The sequence below is a fragment of the Ranitomeya variabilis genome, chromosome 4 (assembly GCF_051348905.1).
Source record: "Ranitomeya variabilis isolate aRanVar5 chromosome 4, aRanVar5.hap1, whole genome shotgun sequence".
NCBI classification, from domain to species: Eukaryota; Metazoa; Chordata; class Amphibia; order Anura; family Dendrobatidae; genus Ranitomeya; species Ranitomeya variabilis.
Window position 1 is genome coordinate 467,256,008 of NC_135235.1, and position 23,392 is coordinate 467,279,399.

The following is a 23,392-nucleotide window of genomic DNA, read 5'->3' on the forward strand; positions in this document are numbered from 1 at the left end:
ATTTAAGATGAAATGACAAACGTAGTATGAAAATAGGTTTAGCAAAATCGAGGTCCGCTTACTAGATAGCATGAAGACAGAAAGGGCACTTTCATGGTCAGCAGAAAACCCTATCAAAACACCATCCAGAAATTACTTTAAGACTCTAGCATTAACTCATAACACCAGAGTGGCAATTTCCGCTCACAAGAGCTTTCCAGACACAGTAACGAAACAGCAGCTGTGAACAGGAACAAAATGCAAAAACACACAAGGACAAAAGTCCAACTTAGCTGGGAGTTGTCTAGTAGCAGGAACATGCACAGAAAGGCTACTGATTACATTGTTGACCGGCATGAAACTGACAGAGGAGCAAGGTTATATAGCGACTCCCACATCCTGATAGGAGCAGGTGAACAGAGGGGATGATGCACACAAGTTAAATTCCACAAGTGGCCACCGGGGGAGCCCAGAATCCAATTTCACAACAGGTTGAGATCTGGAGACTGGCTAGGCCACTCCAGGACCTTGAAATGCTTCTTACGAAGCCACTCCTTCGTTGCCCTGGCGGTGTGCTTTGGATCATTGTCATGTTGAAAGACCCAGCCACGTTTCATCTTCAATGCCCTTGCTGATGGAAGGGGGTTTGCACTCAAAATCTCACGATACATGGCCCCATTCATTCTTTCATGTACCCGGATCAGTCGTCCTGGCCCCTTTGCAGAGAAACAGCCCCAAAGCATGATGTTTCCACCACCATGCTTTACAGTAGGTATGGTGTTTGATGGATGCAACTCAGTATTCTTTTTCCTCCAAACACGACAAGTTGTGTTTCTACCAAACAGTTCCAGTTTGGTTTCATCAGACCATAGGATATTCTCCCAAAACTCCTCTGGATCATCCAAATGCTCTCTAGCAAACTTCAGACGGGCCCGGACATGTACTGGCTTAAGCAGTGGGACACGTCTGGCACTGCAGGATCTGAGTCCATGGTAGCGTAGTGTGTTACTTATGGTAGGCCTTGTTACATTGGTCCCAGCTCTCTGCAGTTCATTCACTAGGTCCCCCCGCGTGGTTCTGGGATTTTTGCTCACCGTTCTTGTGATCATTCTGACCCCACGGGGTGGGATTTCGCGTGGAGCCCCAGATCGAGGGAGATTATCAGTGGTCTTGAATGTCTTCCATTTTCTAATTATTGCTCCCACTGTTGATTTCTTCACTCCAAGCTGGTTGGCTATTGCAGATTCAGTCTTCCCAGCCTGGTGCAGGGCTACAATTTTGTTTCTGGTGTCCTTTGACAGCTCTTTGGTCTTCACCATAGTGGAGTTTGGAGTCAGACTGTTTGAGGGTGTGCACAGGTGTCTTTTTATACTGATAACAAGTTTAAACAGGTGCCATTACTACAGGTAATGAGTGGAGGAAAGAGGAGACTCTTAAGAAGAAGTTACAGGTCTGTGAGAGCCAGAAATCTTGATTGTTTGTTTCTGACCAAATACTTATTTTCCACCAGAATATGCAAATAAAATGATAAAAAAACAGACAATGTGATTTTCTGGATTTTTATTTCTCAGTTTGTCTCCCATAGTTGAGGTCTACCTATGATGTAAATTACAGACGCCTCTCATCTTTTTAAGTGGTGGAACTTGCACTATTGCTGACTGACTAAATACTTTTTTGCCCCACTGTATATTGTGTATGATTAATTAGCAAGTCAGTATCTAGGGAACTGTTCTCTTTGCAGAAACCTGTCTCGAAGATCCCTACTGGTGTACCTGTGGTGTCGTGGGAATTATAGCAGGTATAATTGTCAGCTAGTACGGATACTTCTCCTGGGACCTTTAGTTTGGGTTCCTCATGAATTAGTGGGACATAATCTGGGCAATAAGTGGACTTTAGACCCTTCAACAGATTCATGATACAGGCAGTGGTATTGTTATCAGGAAAAAGCAGTGCATGTGTGTATAGATGTGTATTCGCAGCAGCACAAGCAATACATCCTACAGAGATATTCTGAACTCTTAGGGTACCGTCACACAGTACCATTTTGATCGCTACGACGGTACGATTCGTGACGTTCTAGCGATATCCATACAATATCGCAGTGTCTGACACGCAGCAGCGATCAGGGATCCTGCTGAGAATCGTACGTCGTAGCAGATCGTTTGGAACTTTCTTTCGTCGCTTGATCACCCGCTGACATCGCTGGATCGTTGTGTGTGACAGCGATCCAGCGATGCGTTCGCTGGTAACCAGGGTAAACATCGGGTAACTAAGCGCAGGGCCGCGCTTAGTAACCCGATGTTTACCGTGGTTACCAGCGTAAAAGTAAAAAAAAACAAACCGTACATGCTCACCATCTGATGTCCGTCCGGTCCCTTGCCGTCCGCTTCCCGCTCTGACAGATCCGGCCGTACAGTGAGAGCAGAGTGCAGCGGTGACGTCACCGCTGTGATCTGCTCTCACTTTCCGGCCGGCAGACAGTCAGAGCGGGAAGCGGACGGCAAGGGACCGGACGGACATCAGATGGTGAGCATGTACGGTTTTTTTTTTTTTACTTTTACGCTGGTAACCACGGTAAACATCGGGTTACTAAGCGCGGCCCTGCGCTTAGTAACCCGATGTTTACCCTGGTTACCCGGGGACTTCGGCATCTCTCCAGCGCCGTGATTGCAACGTGTGACCGCAGTCTACGACGCTGGAGCGATAATCATACGATCGCTGCGACGTCACGGATCGTGCCGTCGTAGCGATCAAAATTGCACTGTGTGACGGTACCCTTACATTGTATCTTACCCATTCTAACCATAGGTTTTTCCTTGGGGCTGTTTGTGTTTCTATGGAGAAGACTTCTTGCCAACTGAGACCTGGAATGGGGATTACTTCGTTAACTACATTTTGCAAACGCTCACCTGGGCCTGTTTTAGCTGTACTGGTAACGGGGGGCCTTGGTTGGTCTGAAGCTAATATCCTGGAGCTGTATATGGCCTAAATTCCCATAGTATCCACCATTAAATACATTATGAAAATGCCTTCCCAGTACAAACGTCTGCAGGTCAGCAGATTGGGGGCTTTCAAGATTTAGGAGGAGGGGGTGACAGTTTCTACCCCATTTACAGCCCCTAGGTGGCTGTAAAAACGCTGTTAGATGCATTCTCCCGCGAAGACTCCTACCCGTCCCATCCTTAGGGGACATGGCTTTGCTAGGTCTATATCCCCAATCATTCCCCGTATTCCAGGCAGCATCTGACCAATAATAACAATTATCATTATTGGCTCTGGTAACACATATATAAAACTGGATGATTCCCTCTACCACCTGTTGAGTCTCGAGGCACTTGACTACATCGCAGAAATCAAATCGCCAGATATTTACCGGGGCCATTAGGTTTACCCAGAGAATAGTGGCACCAGGATTTTCATTTACAATAGGGGCCGAAGAGGTAGGGGCGAGGATGGCCCCCGGCCCCAGGACCAAAAACAACAGCAACATTTCCTTTCAATCACTACTGTGACTAAACACTAGTTCGGTCTCTTATACAGTGTGAGGCGTGGATCCAACTAGGTTTTCCTTCGAGCTTGACAGCTGTGGCTGTGGTCAGGAGCACTTGGTATGGTCCATCAAATCTTGGTTCCAGGCTCTTCCGGACGTGCCGCTTTATCACTACCCAGTCTCCTGGCTCCAAAGGATGGTGTCCAGGAACCTTGTCTGGGTCTGGAAGAGAACTGAAGACAGTTAAATGCACTTTGGCAAGGTGTCCATGTAAGGCCTGCACATAGCTAGTCAAGTCCTGGTACTTGAGTTGCAACCATTGTGGAAAGAAACATCTTAGATTGGGGCCCCTGCCAAACAGAATCTCATATGGTGACAGTCCTGTCTTCCTGTTTGGGGTATATCTTTACTGAAAAACAAAGCCGGAGTAAGGCATTCTGTGCATGGTTTACCAGTCTCTGCCATTGCCTTCTGGATTTTAAGCTTAAGAGTTCCATTTAGTCTCTCCACTTTTCCACTACTCTGTGGATGGAGTATGCAATGCTTGACTTACCCCCAGTGCTGCCATTACCTCTGACATGATCTCTCCAGTAAAATGGGAACCCCGATCGCTTTCAATGACTTCAGGAACTCCATACCTGCATATGATCTCAGCCATCAGTTTCTTAGCTGTTGTCTTAGCCATAGCTTTGGCAACTGGGTAGGCTTCTGGCCAACCTGAAAATAAATCAATGCAGACCAACACATACTCATACGTCCCTACCCTAGGCAACTGAATATAATCAATCTGCCGTCTATGGAATGGGTAAAGGGGCCGGGGAGTGTGTTTGGATGGAGTTTTCACTGTCCTACCCTGATTATGTGTGGCACATATCATGCAGCTCTGTACCTGCCGTTCTGCGCAGGTGGAAAACCCGGGGGCAATCCATTGTTTCTGTAGGGTGTCACACATGGCCGTCTTCGAGTGGTGCACATTCCCGTGCAGAACCTGTGCCATCATTGGGTACAGTACCTGTGGTAGGCAGACCTTTTCACCCCTCCCCCATAACCCAGTGATGGTATCAGAGCAAGCCCCTATCTCTTGCCACCTATTTTCTCCTCCTTACTTGCCTGTTCTTGTAACTGGGCAAAGATGTCTTTTGACACAAGTGGAGATGGTGGGGTGTCTAGGTGATGTACTTTAGAGGCTACAGGAGTGCTTGCTGCTTTCTTGGCAGCCTGGTCTGCCAGTGCGTTACCCTTTGTCCGTCCATCAGTGCCTTTGGTATGTGCCTTTACCTTTATGATGCCTGCTTGGGTGGGAAGCTGTAGTGCATTAATAAGTTGCTGGACTGCCTCAGCATGTTTAATGGGGTGGCCATTTGCTGTCAGGAAAGCCCTGGCTCTCCAGATAGGCCCATAATCGTGTGCAATGCCAAAGGCATACCTGGAATCAGTGTAGATATTTACAGTCTTACCTTCTGCTAGTTTGCACGCTTCTGTGAGCGCCTTGAGCTCTGCTTCTTGTGCAGACATATGAGCTGGCATTGACTCTGCCTTGATTACCTCATGTTCTGAGACCACAGGATATCTGGTACAGAAGCGTCCTTGGTCATCTTGGTGACGGGATCCATCTACAAAAAGCTCAAAATCAGCATTAGATATGGGCACACTAGAGACAGTAGGGAGACCAGCCGTTTCCTGAGACATCAATTCCAGACAATCATGTGGTTTGGAAACCTGATCTTGTTCCTCTGGATCCATTCTAGAAAGAAAAAGAGTGTCCTTTTCCATGTCACCTACCCCTCCCCCATTTGGATCCATAGGAACTAGAAGCTTAGGCACCTCCGGAGTTTCCAGAACAGTAACTGCATTAACTGTCCGTAGATCTTGTACCAGCCAGTACACAGGGGGTTGGCCGGGTGAGGTCTTTTTCTTAACGGGCAACAAGGGTTTGATACATGGGGAAACACAGGGTACCAGGGCACCATTATCGAGTAACATTTGTATTTGCTCTTTGAGGCACTGCTCCTGATCGTGTTTCAAAGGGTACTGATAGACTTTGGAAAAGTGGCACCAGGTTTAAAAAAAAACACTTTTACTGGTTCCACAGGCATTATTGGGGGTGGATCTGGGCCTATCAGGGCCATCATAACCGTGGGAAGGGCATGTAGGATACAGATCTCATTGTGTTCATCTGCATAGGGGTTATATAACGTAAGGACCATCTGACCATCATCTTGGAATTGTATTCTGGAGCGGAACTGTGATAATTAATCTGCCCCCAGTAAATTTACCGGACATATGGGAGAGATTACGAACTGAGCCGTGACTTCAGGGAAGGGTCTCAATGGGATTGGTTTTGTAAGAGTATATTTATTGGGTCTGCCATCTACACCGATTAAAACAAGCTCTTGGTCTGAGAATTGACATGACGGGGCTTGGGAGGGAGATTCCCAGACATAGGGTTAAAAGAGATATTGGATTTATGTAAGGTGGGGAGGGCAGGAGCTGAAGTCTGTTACATGGGCCACTGATAAGGAACGAAGCTGGGTCCTTGTAGCTTGTAGCTGTGGTGGGGGCTGGAATTAGAGCAGAATTCGCTGCGGCTACTGGTTTAACCTTTAATTTCCCTGCTAATGCAGAATGGGCTAAGCTCTTAAAACCTTTTTTTACTACTTTTAATGCATCATCTGGAATGGAAGTCTCGATATCAGGTCTAACTGACATTATTGCCTCTTTCTATTCAGATTTAAGGTCAAACATTAAAGCTGTCACAAAAAAGGTGTGAATGGGCTTTATTTTACAATGAGAATCCCAGATCTTTAAATACTATGATAAGACGCCCATAGAACTTCTCGGCAGTCCAGGATATATTGGTGCCTTGGGGTTAAGGGGCACAGAGCTTACAGTCAGGAGAAGAGGCTTGATTTCCTGGGGAGGGACCTTATTATCTAGCAGGGAGACCCCCTGTCCCAAATTTTTGATTGTTTGCCTTCCCAACACATTAATCTCAGTCACTTTCTCAGTTCCTTCTAGTACCACAAAACATCCAGTTTTTTTTTTGTCATAGTAATAGACAACTTTCCCTTTTCAACGTAGCAAAAACAATCAGAACTCACTTCCTCTGTTAATCCTTAATTTGCTATATATCAACCACTCAACTTGAAGCAGGTGAATCTTTTACCAATCTTTCAATTACACTGATAATCAAACAGTCTCTTACAAGCTTCCTTCTAAAACAAGGTACCATATTTTCTACTTGAATACAATATTGTACTATTGTTTAAACACAAATCTCCCAGCGTGACAGAAAATATAGAGAAACGTAGAACGCAGCTACTTGCCCCCTCCATACGAGAGACACAGCACAGATAAGAAAATCACAGCATTCCTCAACACAGAGAAAGCAATAACGCAGCTGTTGGACTCCCCCCTCCCATCGGGTATCTTAGTGATAAACACAGAAACGGAATACAGCAGTTCTCAGACTTAATTAATTTCTACAGAAACTACATCACACAATTCATGTGCCAGATCACTTTAGAAAAACCAATGATTGAGAATATTTTTCCTCATCTTTGGGCTAACAATATCAGATTCATCACACAAATTGAAAGTCTTCTTTTAGTCCCGAGAACGACCCGCCCCACACACGCGACAGGTTTCCGCCCAAGGTGGATTCTGCTCGCCACAGGCAGGACACACCCAAGCTTCCGGAGACCTCGTGTTGCCGCCATTATAAGGCGGTGGCTGGGACTGTGTGTTCAACATCAGTGGCGCGGCGGCCATTTTACAATCTGCAAGATTACAGTTCGGAGGCATTTTATAACCAAACACGGGCTCTGCATCCTCTGATCCTCCCTCTCCATCAACCTCTTTCCATCCCTCGTTCTTTAAGCCTCATGCAACTCGTAAATGAGCTTGCGCTTGTTCTAACAATCCTTTATCCCTCAACATGCCCCTTTTGCTCTCTATGAGATTGTGCCATGTAGACAGCTGCAATCTCCCTGACGAGGGCAATCCTACATACTTGTACAACCTCCCAACATTCTTGACTGCCTTCTTGCCCTCCTGTGACTCTACTATTGTCTTGACTTCCACAGCATCCTCATCTAACTTGTGGGTCACGGACTTCTTCTGCTTTAAGAGACGCAACGTGACTCACAGAATACTACGCCCTGCTGCAGCTCAGGCCGCTGACAACGACAATCAACACTGTGTCCTAAAGCACGGAACCTCATGTTCAACGTACTATGAATATAGAGCCTCGTGCTCGATATTTCCTGTCCCTAACCTGAACAACAGTGATTACAGACTGTCCTGTCACGATATTCTAAACCGTTGGGAGGCGGTCTCCTAATGAGAGCCCTCCACTGAAATACAGGTGGTCCCCTCTCGGGACGTCTTAGTTACCTATCTATACAATATCACAGAGGCTGCATCTCCTATCCCTTTCTCTAAGCCGCCCCCCAATCTACAACTTTCTCAATCTTTCACTCTATTTCGCTACTAGACAATAGTCACGGGTAGGGTGGTTGAATGGAGTACGATGACCGGTGAAGGAGGTATGGTGTACCCGAGGATGCGCAGAATGCGACGTCTCTGAGTTGCTGGTTCGGAGCGTGGCACGGGATCGCGCTCGGTCTCACCACTCGACCGGTCACCCCTCGGACCCAAGGAGACCACAGACAAACCAATAACGGCTGAAACACTAGCAAGTGTGACACATACAGAGTATATGATCTCCACTTACCGTGTTTGGAGGGTGATCAGTCCTTGAGGTCAGCCACTATGGGTGTCGTCCACGGACGTCCAGGGATGGGTCCAGGGGGTCTCGGATCGCTGGCCACGCCCCACGTTCGGAGCGCCAAATTGTCGGGGTCGTCACGACAATACCCTTCGTTCACCAGTCACCCAAATTAGACTATGAGCATTGGTACTGGGTAAAAATTAGTCAGACAAAGAGCTGGTTCAATCTCAGTGCATGCTCGTGCTTCTACAAGTATTAGCAACGGTCACAGCAACTGAACTTTATTTCCTGAAACACAGCATTGTATAGTGTATTAGGGGAAGGCGTGTAATAGGCGGGGTTAGGCGGGGTTTAAGCAATATATGTCTAGTATTCGGCCTTTCTGGTTAGTCCTGACGTCATCTGATGGATCCTCCTTTCTCCATGTATCTCAGGTTTCGACTTCAGCAGAAACGATACTTAGCTTCTCAGAAACGAAACTAGGGCATAGGTGAATACTGGCAGCCTCTTTGAATATAGTTACATTTGCATCAGCAAGCAAAAGGGGAAAACTTATTGTTTCACACCATAAGAATATAAAAGTACAGAAAGTGTATAAAGATATATCTTTATCTTTTTACCCTGACAGTTCAACTTCACAATTGTATTCCACTTGTTGTTGATTCTTCACCAAAAATTTACATCTGATTTCTTTATGTTTGAAGCATGATATGTGAGAAAAGGTTGAAAAGTTCCAGGGGGCTGAATACTTTCGCAAGGCACTGTATCTTCGTGCTCCAAGTTTGGTCATTTTAGGCCGTTATTCCATTTTTTTCCTGTCTGTTATTCTAATTATACACAGCACTATTTAGCAAACCTAAAAAAAAAATACAGGCCACATATTTGGCAGTGTGGTATTTCCGTGACAGGCCTCATGTATCTGCGTGCGCCAAGTTTGTGCATTTTAGGCCGGTATTCCATTTTTTTCCTGTCTGTTACGCTACTAATATACAGCACTATTTTGCATTAAAAAAATTAAAAAATACAGGCCACATATTTGGCAGTGTGTTATTTCTCTGATAGGTCTCATATATCTGAGTGCTCCAAGTTGGGGCATTTTAGGCCGGTATTCCATTTTTTTCCTGCCTGTTACTCTACTTTTATACAGCACTATTTTACATTAAAAAAAAATAAAAAATACAGGCCACATATTTGGCAGTGTGGTATTTCTTTGACAGGCCTCATATATCTGTGTGCTCAAAGTTTGAGCATTTTAGGCCGGTATTCCAGTTTTTTTCCTGTCTGTTACTCTACTTATATACAGAACTATTTAGTAAATCTCCAAAAAAATACAGGCCACATATTTGGCAGTGTGGTATCTCTATGACAGGCCTCATCTATCTGTGCTAACAATTTGGCCATTTTAGCCCTACAAATTCTAGTGTTTTTGCTGTCTGTTACCCTAATTATTGACACCAATTTGATAACCAAAAAAACATTTTTAACTACAGTCTAAAGTGTGTTTTTCCCGCACATGTATCACATACAATTTAGCTCCCAATTCAGCCAATTTGTAGTGAAAGTGTTAAATATTCTAGTCCATTTACAATGGGCAAAGGACAGGGAAGTGGACATGATGGTGATGTGCATGCCGAGGCTTAGGCCATGGGCAAGCTGAAATTGGGCCCCAAAATACATCCACATCTTCTCGCTGGACTTTAGTGTCCGAAGTCCTAGGGGACAGCAGCAAGACAGCACTATTGAAGCCAGAGCAGTGTGAAAAGGTTGTTGGTTGGATAGCGGATAATACTTCCAGTTATTTGGCCACCAGCACCCTGTCTTCCACACGGTCAAGTCTGAGTAGCCGTGAGTCTGGAATGCATATTCCTCACTCTGATCCTCCTTCCTCCCACCATGCCGAGTGCCCGGAGACAACTGAACCCACAATTGGACACTATGACCAGCTGCTCACTTTTCCTTTTATAGATCCGGCCCTCTCGCTTGGTCCACTTGAAGCGGTGCAAGATGAGATTCCATTTAGTGATGACCAAATCCTTGAGCATCCACTGACACAAGAGGTGGATGATGATGAGACACAACTGTCAGAAAGTCAGGAGGAGGACCAGGGTGCGGAAGTGGAAGATGAGGTGGTGGATGATATAGTAACTGACCCAAAATGACAGGAGGACATGCAGAGTGAGGACAGCAGCATACAGGTGGATGGAGGTGTATCACCTCTTCAGGCAGGAAGAAGCAGTGTGATGCCTACAGACAGAAGGTGGACAGCAGTTCCCCGTAACACCAACATGACGGAAGTTGCCCGTCCAACTATTAGATCTCACGGAGTCTGGTTATTTTTTAAAGACTAACCCCAAACAGGCCATTTGCAACACCTGTCATGCCAGCATCAGCAGCGGTAGCAGAACTACCAGCCTTACCATGACCAGGATGATCAGGCACATGGCAGCAAAGCACCTGACTTTTTGGGCCCAACCCCAGGCTCCAGGAACAGTGTCTGAGGGTGATACCATTGCTTCTTCCACTGTTGTGCGTGCAAGCCAATCCCCTGTCCACGGTGCATGCGAAGATACCGCACCTGCTGTTTCCCACACTTCAAACAGCACCATCATCAAACACGTCAACATCCTTGTCCCAGCGCAACCTTCAGTTGTCTTCAGTCATTGGAACGCAAGCAGAAATATGCAACCAACGCCCCACAGGCCACAGTACTAAATTCACACATTTCTCGTTTGCTTGCGCTGGAAATGTTGCCTTTTAGGTTCTTGGAGACGACCGTCCCAAGGTTCTCGGTCCCTAGCCACCACTATTTCTCCTGCTGTGCCGTTCCCGACATTACACAAGCACGTGTCCCACAACATTAGTCGTGCCCTCAACAATGCAGTTACTGGGAAAGTGCACCTAACCACAGACACGTGGACAAGTGCTTGTGACCAGGGATGGTACATCTCACTGACGGCACACTTGGTTAGCATAGTGGAAGCCAGAACCCAGTCAAACCTTGGGATGGAACACATCCTCCTGACACCAAGGATTGTGGGTCCTACGTCAATCAGGGTTGCCCCCACAGTCTACAGCTTCTTCACCTCCTCCTCAGCCTCCATCTCTAAAATGAGCACATCAGTCCCAAGCTGGAAGCACTGTCAAATCCAAATGGCAACAGGCTGTGCTGAAGCTAATCTGCTTAGGTGGCAAACCACATAATGCTGAATTGTTGTGAACAGCTCTGAAAGAGCAGGCAGATCTGTGTATGACACCGCTGAACCACCAGCCAGGCATGGTTGTGTGTGACAATGGCAGGAACCTGGTGGCAGCTCTGAGGCGAGGCAAACTTAACCTCATTGTTCAACTATTTCTAAAAAGCTACCCGGAGCTGCCGGATCTGCTTGTGAAAGTATGCCACCTGTATGCCCATTTCAGAAAGTCAGATACACCTTCAGCCACCCTTGCATTGCTTCAGCAGCGATTGCAGCTTCCCGCTCACCGACTGGTGTGTGATGAACCCATGCATTGGAAATCTACACTGCAGATGTTGGAAATGATTTGTGAGCAGAAGAGGGCAGTTGTTGAATAACAGCATCAACAAGGCCATCGTTATTCAGGTCAGACTCCACACATAAGACCTCAGGAGTGGACATGGATGTCAGACATATGTACCATCCTCCAAAACTTTGAGGAGTCCACCAAGATGGTGAGCGGCGATGACGCCATAATTAGCGTCACCATCCCGCTTCTCTGCATTCTGAAAAGCTTTCTGCTCACAATGAAAGAGGAGGCTTTGCAGGTGGAGCAAGAGGACATGGAGCAAGGAACCATACAGCGTGATTTCACACAGTCCAGCCTCATGTCATCCCAACATGAATTGTTTTACAATGAGGAAGAGGAGGAGGAAGAACAGGAGCTACTTTCATGTGCTGTAGATGGTACTACAAGCACAACTTCATACCGTCTGTTCAGTGTGGATGGCCTGAGGACATGGAGGAAGAGGAGGAGGGGAGAACACCTTGGTCAGTCATGCTGTTGGTGAGGTATATATATAAATAAACACCGTGTGCACTGCTATATTTCGTGGGCGCGACTTGGAACGTGAACTCAGATCCCAAACTAACCTCAAACTCCATTGTGCTACCTTGTCAGAGTATATAAGAGTACAAAGAATCCCAAGAGGATTACGGGTTCCTCTGTGCCCTACACTTTTTAAGGATTCACCTGACTTCTGCACTAGATTTGAGCACATCCTAAATAAGTGTTCCCTAGATTTAATTACTTTAACAGTGGAGTACCTCCAACGGGCTATTGCTGATAACACTGAGAAAATCAAGGCTATTGAAATACAGTTGTCTGCAACAAGTACACCGGAGGAGCTGTCCACCCTCAAGACCGAGATCCAAGATCGGATCACCAGACATAAAAGGGATATCGAAGTCAGGAAACGCAACAAGTTTGTGAGGGACGCAGAGGACTATAAGAACAATAAAGTCTACAGATGGCAGGACAACTCTCGACGCATAAACACACGTCCGAACCAGCCTACATCCTCAGATCTCTCAACTTCGGGGTCGGATCACAAATCTGGACCATCCACCACTGTATCTACCCTTCCTTTTTTAGGACAACGTCGATACCCCACAAGAAGATGAGAAGGGGACAGAAACACAAGGAGAAACCAGGACACTTACAGGACCACCCGATCGAAGGTATGGACAACTTAGTCATTAATATTTCATCCCGAACTCTAAGTGTGGCTGAACATTCACTCCTACAGAAAGGACTCTCATTTTGTCCATCATATCGATGCCGTACCTTTGATTTAGACATGGATCTTCAGAGATTCTTCCGTCTAATCAGATTAAAAGCACATTTTTCCACCAATCCTCCAGTTGCAGACATTGTTCCCACTAGTAGTAACCCTAAACTACTGTCTTCATCTAGCTTGGGTCTACGGAACAAAAGCCACTTTAAACCCCCACACTGCTCTCATGCGGTTGAAACTTTTGTCAATTTTATAAAAGATTCATTTACATCCCTTAAAGAGGACATTGAGAGGGGAAATCTATTCTACCCCCCAAACCTAACCGTTGAGGAGAGACACTCTCTCAGAAATCTTCAGGGGGATAGATCCATCATAATGAAACCAGCTGACAAGGGTGGGGCACTAGTTATCATGGACAAGACTAAATACCTAGCTGAGATAACACGACAACTGAGTGACAACTCTATTTACCAGACATTAGATAGGGATCCCTCGTTTGACATTCGCCACAAGATTGAGACCATAAGGTACCTTCACACTAAACGATATCGCTAGCGATCCGTGACGTTGCAGCGTCCTGGCTAGCGATATTGTTTAGTTTGACACGCAGCAGCGATCAGGATCCTGCTGTGATATCGCTGGTTGTTGAACAAAGTTCATAACTTTATTTGGTCGTCAGATCGGCGTGTATCGTCGTGTTTGACACCAAAAGCAACGATACCAGCGATGTTTTACAGTGGTAACCAGGGTAAACATTGGGTTACTAAGCGCAGGGCCGCGCTTAGTAACCCGATGTTTACCCTGGTTACCAGCGTAAAATGTAAAAAAAACAAACAGTACATACTTACATTCGCGTCCCCCGCCGTCCGCTTCCCACACTGACTGAGCGCCGTAAAGTGAAAGTGAAAGTACAGCACAGCGGTGACGTCACCGCTCTGCTGTTAGGGCCGGAGCTCAGTCAGTGCAGGAAGCGGACGCCGGGGGACGCGAAGGTGAGTATGTACTGTTTGTTTTTTTTACATTTTATGCTGGTAACCAGGGTAAACATCGGGTTACTAAGCGCGGCCCTGCGCTTAGTAACCCGATGTTTACCCTGGTTACCCGGGGACCTCGGCATCGTTGGTCGCTGGAGAGCGGTCTGTGTGACAGCTCTCCAGCGATCAAACAGCGACGCTGCAGCGATCGGCATCGTTGTCGCTATCGCTGCAGCGTTGCTTAATGTGAAGGTACCTATACTCCATAAGTACACCGACCTGGGCGTCTTGGACCAAAAGACATGTAGCTTTCTTCTGAACCCTAATCCCATCATACCTGTCTTTTATACACTGCCAAAGGTTCACAAAAATCTGGAAAATCCACCAGGGAGACCCATAGTGGCCTCCACGGATTCCATACTATCTCCCATAGCGAGATATATTGAGCGAATACTTACCCCACTCATACAGAAGTCTGTCATGAATCCCAATGGCTAGGGATAGCAAGGGACAAGCAAAGTAATACAAAATATCGGACGAGCTCTAGGGTGATGGAACCTGGGCTGACCGCTGCTCTACGCCTGACAAACGCAACTAGAGATAGCCAGGGAGCGTGCCTACGTTGGTTCTAGACGCCACGCACCAGCCTAAGAGCTAACTAGTACTGCAGAGAAAATAAGACCTCACTTGCCTCCAGAGGAATGAACCCCAAAAGGTATAGTTGCCCCCCACATGTATTGACGGTGAAATGAGAGGAAGGCACACACATAGAGATGATATATATAGGTTCAGCAAATTGAGGCCCGCTGTAAACTAGAAAGCAGAACGATACAAAAGGGGTCTGAGCGGTCAGCAAAAAACCCTAATCAAAAAACCATCCTGAGATTACAAGAACCCATGTGCCAACTCATGGCACATGGGGAGAACCTCAGTCCACTAGAGCTACCAGCTAGCATAGAGACATAATAAGCAAGCTGGACAAAAAACCAAACAACTGAAAATCAGCACTTAGCTTATCCTGAAAGATCTGGGAGCAGGTAGGCAGGAACCAAACAGAGCACATCTGAATACATTGATAGCTGGCAAGGGAATGACAGAAAGGCCAGGTAAAATAGGAAACACCCAGCCTCTGATGGACAGGTGGAAACCAATGGCCGCAACCCACCAAAGTCACCCAGTACCAGCAGTAACCACCAGAGGGAGCCCACAAACAGAATCCACAACAGTACCCCCCCCTTGAGGAGGGGTCACCGAACCCTCACGAGAACCCCCAGGGCGATCAGGGTGAGCTCTATGGAAGGCGCGGACCAAATCAGTCGCATGAACATCGGAGGCGACCACCCAGGAATTATCCTCCTGACCATAACCCTTCCACTTAACCAAATACTGGAGTTTGCGTCTGGAAACACGAGAATCCAAGATCTTCTCAACAACATACTCCAATTCTCCCTCCACCAGCACCGGAGCAGGAGACTCAACCGAAGGAACAACGGGCACCTCATACCTCCGCAACAACGACCGATGGAACACATTATGAATAGCAAACGATGCTGGGAGATCCAAACGAAAAGATACAGGGTTAAGAATCTCCGAGATCCTATAAGGACCGATGAACCGAGGCTTGAACTTAGGAGAAGAGACCTTCATAGGGACAAAACGAGAAGACAACCACACCAAATCCCCAACAAGAAGTCGGGGAACCCACGCGGCGACGGCGATTAGCAAACTGCTGAGTCTTCTCCTGAGATAACTTCAAATTGTCCACCACCTGATTCCAAATCTGATGTAGCCTGTCCACCACCACGTCCACTCCAGGACAATCCGAAGACTCCACCTGACCAGAGGAAAAACGAGGATGAAACCCCGAATTACAAAAAAAGGAGAGACCAACGTGGCAGAACTAGCCCGATTATTAAGAGCAAATTCGGCCAGCGGCAAAAAAGCAACCCAGTCATCTTGATCAGCAGAAACAAAACACCTCAAATAAGTTTCCAAGGTCTGATTAGTTCGCTCCGTCTGGCCATTCGTCTGAGGATGGAATGCAGACGAGAAAGACAAATCAATGCCCATCTTGGCACAAAACGTCCGCCAAAATCTAGACACAAACTGGGATCCCCTGTCAGAAACGATATTCTCCGGAATCCCATGCAAACGAACCACGTTCTGAAAAAATAAAGGGACCAACTCAGAGGAGGAAGGCAACTTAGGCAAGGGCACCAAATGAACCATCTTAGAAAAGCGGTCACACACCACCCAGATAACGGACATTTTCTGTGAAACCGGGAGATCAGAAATAAAATCCATGGAAATGTGCGTCCAAGGCCTCTTCGGGATGGGCAAGGATAACAACAACCCACTGGCCCGAGAACAGCAAGGCTTAGCTCGAGCACACACTTCACAAGACTGCACAAAGGTACGCACATCCCTAGACAAGGAAGGCCACCAAAAAGACCTGGCCACCAAGTCTCTAGTACCAAATATTCCAGGGTGACCAGCCAACACAGAAGAATGGACCTCGGAGATGACTCTACTGGTCCAATCATCCGGAACAAACAGTCTTTCTGGTGGACAACGATCCGGTTTATCCACCTGAAACTCCTGCAATGCACGTCGCAAGTCTGGGGATACGGCGGACAATATTACCCCATCCCTAAGGATACCAGTAGGCCCAGAGTCTCCAGGAGAGTCAGGCACAAAACTCCTGGAAAGAGCATCTGCCTTCACATTCTTTGAACCTGGCAGGTATGAAACCACGAAATTGAAACGAGAAAAAAACAACGACCAACGAGCCTGTCTAGGATTCAAACGCCTGGCAGACTCAAGGTAAATGAGATTCTTGTGATCAGTCAAGACCACCACACGATGTTTAGCACCCTCAAGCCAATGACGCCACTCCTCAAATGCCCACTTCATGGCCAAAAGCTCCCGATTACCCACATCATAATTGCGCTCGGCGGGCGAGAATTTTCTAGAGAAGAATGCACATGGCTTCATCACCGAGCCATTAGAACTTCTCTGTGACAAAACCGCCCCCGCTCCAATCTCGGAAGCATCAACCTCAACCTGAAAAGGAAGTGAAACATCTGGTTGACACAACACAGGAGCAGAAGAAAACCGGCGCTTAAGTTCCTGAAAGGCCTCCACGGCCGCAGGAGACCAATCAGCAACATCAGCACCCTTTTTAGTCAAATCAGTCAAAGGTTTAACAATACTGGAAAAATTAGCAATGAACCGACGATAAAAATTAGCAAACCCCAAGAACTTCTGAAGGCTCTTAACAGATGTAGGTTGTGTCCAGTCACAAATCGCCTGAACCTTGATGGGATCCATCTCAATAGTAGAAGGAGAAAAAATGTACCCCAAAAAAGAAATCTTCTGGACTCCGAAGAGACACTTTGAGCCCTTCACAAACAGAGAATTGGCCCGCAGAACCTGAAACACCTTCCTGACCTGTAAAACATGAGACTCCCAGTCATCAGAAAACACCAAAATATCATCCAAATACACAATCATAAACTTATCCAGATATTCACGGAAAATATTGTGCATAAAGGACTGAAAGACTGACGGAGCATTGGAGAGTCCAAAAGGCATTACCAAATACTCAAAATGGCCCTCAGGCGTATTAAATGCGGTTTTCCACTCGTCACCCTGTTTTATCCGCACCAGATTATACGCACCGCGAAGATCTATCTTAGTGAACCACCTAGCCCCCTTAATGCGAGCAAACAAATCAGTCAATAATGGCAGTGGATACTGATATTTGACTGTAATCTTATTCAGAAGGCGATAATCTATACAAGGCCTCAGGGAACCATCTTTTTTTGCCACGAAAAAAAAACCTGCTCCCAGAGGGGACGAAGATGGAAGAATATGTCCCTTTTCCAAGGACTCCTTAATATAATTCCGCATAGCAGTATGCTCTGGCAGTGACAGATTAAATAAACGACCCTTAGGGAACTTACTGCCAGGAATCAATTCTATAGCACAGTCACAATCTCTATGAGGAGGGAGCGAATTGAGCTTAGGCTCCTCAAAAACATCCCTATGGTCAGACAAAAACGCAGGGATCTCAGAAGGAGTAGATGAAGCGATTGAAATCGGAGGTGCATAATCATGAACCCCCTGACATCCCCAGCTTAACACAGACATTGTTTTCCAGTCCAGGACAGGATTATGAGTCTGTAACCATGGCAGACCAAGCACTAGTACATCATGTAAATTATACAGTACAAGGAAGCGAATCACCTCCTGATGAACGGGAGTCATGCGCATGGTCACTTGTGTCCAATACTGCGGCTTATTCATAGCCAATGGTGTAGAGTCAATTCCCTTCAGAGGGATAGGAACTTCCAGAGGCTCCAGACTAAAACCGCAGCGTTTAGCAAATGACCAATCCATAAGACTCAGGGCAGCGCCTGAATTCACATAGGCATCGACAGAAATGGAAGACAGTGAAAAAATCAGAGTCACAGACAAAATGAACTTTTGCCGCGAGATTACTCAGGCTGGAAGCCAAACTCTGGACATCCATGTTAAACAGCTAATATCAGAGCCATTCAAGGGTTAAGAGGAGGTAAGAAGCAGCTAGACAGCAATTAAGGGCTAGGCAGCAAAACTCTGAAGGGAAAAAAAAAAAAAAAAAATTTCCCTTAAACACTTCTTTTTCTCCTGCTTCAGCCCAAACAATTAACACTTTGTGGGCCGGCTATACTGTCATGAATCCCAATGGCTAGGGTTAGCAAGGGACAAGCAAAGTAATACAAAATATCGGACGAGCTCTAGGGTGATGGAACCTGGGCTGACCGCTGCCCTACGCCTGACAAACGCAACTAGAGATAGCCAGGGAGCGTGCCTACGTTGGTTCTAGACGCCACGCACCAGCCTGAGAGCTAACTAGTACTGCAGAGAAAATAAGACCTCACTTGCCTCCAGAGGAATGAACCCCAAAAGGTATAGTTGCCCCCCACATGTATTGACGGTGAAATGAGAGGAAGGCACACACATAGAGATGATATATATAGGTTCAGCAAATTGAGGCCCGCTGTAAACTAGAAAGCAGAACGATACAAAAGGGGTCTGAGCGGTCAGCAAAAAACCCTAATCAAAAAACCATCCTGAGATTACAAGAACCCATGTGCCAACTCATGGCACATGGGGAGAACCTCAGTCCACTAGAGCTACCAGCTAGCATAGAGACATAATAAGCAAGCTGGACAAAAAACCAAACAACTGAAAATCAGCACTTAGCTTATCCTGAAAGATCTGGGAGCAGGTAGGCAGGAACCAAACAGAGCACATCTGAATACATTGATAGCCGGCAAGGGAATGACAGAAAGGCCAGGTAAAATAGGAAACACCCAGCCTCTGATGGACAGGTGGAAACCAAAGGCCGCAACCCACCAAAGTCACCCAGTACCAGCAGTAACCACCAGAGGGAGCCCACAAACAGAATCCACAACAGAAGTCCAAATCGTTTTTACTAGACACTGGTTCTTTTTTACACCTTATCAGAGAAATCAACACCATCCCTGTGGATGCCCTCTTAGTGACCCTCGATGTGAGGGATCTGTACACCTCCATTCCCCATGAGGAGGGTATCCTCTCGGTACGCCATCTACTTGAAGGTACAGATAGGGATACAGACCAAATATCACTGTGTATCAACCTTCTCAGGATTATACTTACATCCAATTTCTTCCTGTTCCAAGACACATTTTACCTGCAAAAACGGGGGACCGCGATGGGGTCGCACGCAGCACCTCCATACGCAAATGCGTATATGGTCCAGTTCGAGGAGAGTATTATTTACCTTAGCTCTCTGTTCAGGGACAATATCATCGTGTGGAAAAGGTACATAGATGATGTTTTTTGTGTATGGCGGGGTTCGGAAGAGACCCTCCATGCCTTCCTATCACTCCTAAACACCTCCTGGCCTGGTATTACCTTCACCATGAATTATGACCTATGGAACATGAACTTCCTAGACACACTAGTAGTGAAAGACTTGAGCGGTCTATTAAGTACGGATCTTTACTCCAAAAGCACAGACCGCAACAGTCTCCTACATTTTCAAAGTCTCCACCCCCCATCAACCAAAAAATCCATACCCAAGGCACAGTATCAGAGGGTACAACGCATTGTTTCCAATACTGACATCAGGTAACAACGTACACAAAGATGACTCAGAAATTCAAAGCTAGAGGCAACCCTTCATCCCTTCTTGAGAAATCCAGAACCACCACCAACAGACCCAGGATGGACACTACCACACGCATTCCGTTTGTATACTCATTTCATCCTTTCATGTACAGATTGCATAGGGCAATACGTAGTAATTGGTCAATCCTTTCGAATGCCTATCCTAGTGTTAAGGAATTTAAAAACCCGTTCCTTCCATGCTTTAAAAGAGCCCCCAGTCTGCGAGACAATTTAGTGAAAGCAGATATTGGCACAAACACTGTCATGAGGCAAAGTTTCCTGGGCACACCAAGGGAAGGCACCTTCCCCTGCTTGCATTGTGTCCAATGCAACAATGTTCAAAAAGGCAATGTGGTCAGACACCCACACTCTGGAAAAGAATTCAAAATCAGAGGATACTTCACGTGTGACTCCACATATGTTGTCTACGTGATAAAATGCCCATGCGGCCTACTATATGTGGGGGAGACGTCACAACCGATCAGGGACCGAGTGTCTAAGCATAAATCCACCATTCGCTGCAACAATCTCCTGCTACCATTACCCCATCATTTCCACACATTAAGACACAATATCGCACAATTGAAGTTTCAGGTCCTAGAGCAAGTCCCCAAACAACGCAGGGGGGGCAATAGAATACTCATGCTTAAGAGACGTGAGGCATACTGGATCCATGTGTTAGATTCATTATCACCCAAAGGACTCAATAGGGAATACGAGTTGACTGCATTTATATAATGATACTGTGGATTCTTTCAACTCCTGTCGTCTCTATGCACTATTGATGTAAATATCCTTGATGATACTTATTTGTGTACTGACTGAGATCTTTGTCTTTTAGAGTCGTCTATATTAATGACTAGACTGTGGCCCGATTCTAATGCATCGGGTATTCTAGAATATGCATGTCCCCGTAGTATATGGACAATGATGATTCCAGAATTCGCGGCAGACTGTGCCCGTCGCTGATTGGTTGAGGCAACCTTTATGACATCATCGTCGCCATGGCAATCATTATGACATCTACGTCGATATTGTGCCCGTCGCTGATTGGTCGAGGCGAATTCGCGGCAGACTGTGCCCGTCGCTGATTGGTCGAGGCAACCTTTATGACATCATCGTCGCCATGCTGTGCCCGTCTCTGATTGGTCGAGGCCTGGCGGCCTCGACCAATCAGAGACGCGGGATTTCCAGGACAGACAGACAGACAGACAGACAGAAAGACAGACAGACAGACGGAAAAACCCTTAGACAATTATATATATAGACTAGATTGTGGCCCGATTCTAACGCATCGGGTATTCTAGAATATGCATGTCCCCGTATATGGACAATGATGATTCCAGAATTCGCGGCAGACTGTGCCCGTCGCTGATTGGTCGAGGCAACCTTTATGACATCATCGTCGCCATGGCAACCATTATGACATCTACGTCTATACTGTGCCCGTCGCTGATTGGTCGAGGCCTGGCGGCCTCGACCAATCAGAGACGCTAGATTTCCAGGACAGACAGACAGACAGACAGACAGACAGACGGAAAAACCCTTAGACAATTATATATATAGATGATTGGCACATCACGAATTACCACCAGACCAAGCACCACTCTCTGTGCCACTACTCACCACGGATACATGCTTTTGTGGACGGCACTTTTGTCACGGATAATTTTCATCTTTATATGTCCACCTATATAGATCACTAGGTACCGCACAGTACTCACACACCACGTGTAGTAATATACAGGTACCATATGATATACTGCATGTATGACACAGGTTATCTTTATTTCCTTCTATATGGTCCATGGATCCCATAGGATTCCGTCTCTGTCACACTCCCAGGCATGGTATCCACACTCTTCTCATAACCCCTCCTCCTTCTACCTCCCTCCCACCTCTGATACACGGCAGCCACACTGTATCAAATATGCATACATGACATGTCCCCGCAGCTGTCACTACATTATACGACTGCCCGCATATATTGCGTTCAATTTCTAGGTGTAACCACAACAGCGCTACTCCAGTGGAACGCATGTTCACATAGTGAAATGCACGGCCATGTACTTCCGCCCTGGCCAGGACGTTTGACGTCATATCCGGTCTCGGCGCTCCATCACAGCGCAGGTGCTGTGTTTTAAATAGCGCGGTCGTCTCCACACAAACCTCAGACAAGCGGTGGACACCGCGTCTGAGAGGATAACACACACGTCCAGGCGGCTCCCCTCCAGGTATGGCTCGTTACGCCCTGCCACAGTATATGTAAGTGGCTCTATACGCACTGACAATCTTTTGATGTTACATTCCCTTTAGCCCCTGCTCCAGTGCTGGCCGTTTTTGAGGCAATTACCTCTAGCCGTATATACAACCTATACAAGGTAAAAAGCATATAAGGGAGTCACCTCAGAGTATAGACCTAGGACAATATGAAATATATGCTCACATAAACCTTTCCCTCCCCTGCCATTATTATTTCACAGCTCTTACGCATTTTGCCTATCATACCAATTCACCTCCTCATTTTAAAGCAGTCACCGACTGTGAGTATTACTCCATTTTATCCGGGTCACAGTTTCTAAAGTCCTTGTTATATGACTATAAACTCCGGTTCTCTTCTTATGCTACATTAGGCATCATGCACGATCTGCATCCTAATTAAGGACACTATTGACACACACTAAAAGGCACAGCATGGTATGTGTGTTTTCTCTATTAATCATAGAATGTATCGAGCGAGAATTTATATGCGTGCGTTCACTGCAATATTATGCTTATGATGACTTTGCAAACTTGGCTACTATTAGACTTTGTGAAAATTTGTATATACTTTGGTTTTTATGTATGTTTTTCTGTTTGTACACTGTATTTTATGTATTTTTTTCTTCAAATGTTGTAGTGACTGATGAAAGCTCGATAAGGGCTGAAACGTTTCCAGTGCTACCTTAGTACCAATAAATCTATCAATCAATAAGATTTAAGTTGAGTGCGAGACTTCTTTACAATATGCTGTTGGTGAGGACATGGAATGCTTGCCTGTTACTGATCTGGCGTGCATGGCTGATGTTATGCTGCGGTGTCTTTCTCGTGACCCTCGTATTGTAAAAATTTAGGGTGACAGTCATTACTGGGTAGTGACACTTTTAGATCCATGCTATAAGGAGAACTTTCAATCTCTTCTTCCAGAGTCAGACAGGTGTACTAAAATGCTGCATTACCAGAAGGCCAATGTTGCAGAATTAGTAAAAAAGTTCCCATCTCAAAAC